This window comes from Phoca vitulina, unplaced genomic scaffold, assembly GCF_004348235.1.
Source record: "Phoca vitulina isolate PV1807 unplaced genomic scaffold, GSC_HSeal_1.0 scaffold4, whole genome shotgun sequence".
Taxonomy (NCBI): Eukaryota; Metazoa; Chordata; class Mammalia; order Carnivora; family Phocidae; genus Phoca; species Phoca vitulina.
Genome location: NW_022589707.1, coordinates 66,054,921 through 66,056,066, shown reverse-complemented (window position 1 = coordinate 66,056,066; position 1,146 = coordinate 66,054,921). Strand labels below are relative to the sequence as shown.

The following is a 1,146-nucleotide window of genomic DNA, read 5'->3' as shown; positions in this document are numbered from 1 at the left end:
TATTTCTATTTTAATTTACTCATTTCTAGAAAAAGAAAAAAAAAAATCATTCTACCCATCCTCATCTGACCCACTCAAAGATGAGGATGAAGTTTTTATTATCCTAAAATTGCCTCTAGCTTCTGGAGAAGAAGGTGATACTATATGACCATATTGCTCTACCTTTATGTCTGCATTTTTATATAAAATCATGACCCAACAAAAGGAACCAAACAGCAACTTCATAAATTAAGGTCAAGCTAACCTTCTATCATTGAGGCTTGCCAATTATTTTAATTAAGGTGCTACCATTAATTTGAGCCCCTATTGTCTCCATGCAAATGTTTTAGTCCCTATGATTATATTTTATTTCTTCATAGTACTGATGCAGATATGGTCAATACTTCCAGAGCCAATATATACTTGTAATCAACATATTAGGTCTTACAATTATCTGTCAATAAAAATCAATTAGAAAACTAAATAAAGTATTATTCATTTAATTATTTCTATTCTCCTTGGTAGGTAACAGTAAATGGCCTTTCACTATATTCTCTAGAGAAGAGATACAAACATTTGGAACGCTTCACAAATTTGTGTGTTGTCCTTGTTCAGGGGCCATGCTAATCTCTGTATCGTTCCAATTTTAGCATATGTGCTGCCAAAGTGAGAAGATAGAAATATTTGGAAAGCAGCTGAATTTCTGATATGAATTGATTTCCTCTTCCTTCAATCTTGCTTCCTCTACTTTTTTTTTAGAATTAGAAAGATTTATTATTTTATTTTTTTTACCCTTCCCTCTTTAAAAAAAAAAAAAAAATTCCACTGCATTAACTGTATTGGGTACAAGAAGCCAATGGGAAATTAATTCTTTAATAATACAACACACAGAAAAGCAGTCACTCTGGTGCCCAAAAGCAATCAGTGGAAGTGGTCAGAACTAAGAGAGCAACTTGCTTGGTCTGACTCAGAAAGCAGTCTGGGAAGGCAAATGTCAATTACCAGCGTAGTCAGGACAGAAATGATTAAAAATATGTAGACAAGAGAAAGTATCAAGGAAAAGCTTGTTGGACTGAGCTATGTTCAACATGAGAACTTTCTAGGTATGTGAGAAATAGGAGACAATTGGAGGGCTAGGTGGAAGTGCGGTTTCAGCCCTGAGTAGTT

General features: G+C 33.9%; 1 non-coding gene across 1 annotated transcript; it reads right to left on the bottom strand.

Moving 5' to 3' along the window:
• Positions 1-549: 549 nt before the first annotated feature.
• On the bottom strand, positions 550-653 carry LOC116631214. Its single transcript, XR_004299144.1, has one exon. It is a non-coding gene; the product is annotated as a U6 spliceosomal RNA (small nuclear RNA).
• Between the last annotated feature and the right edge of the window lie 493 nt (positions 654-1,146).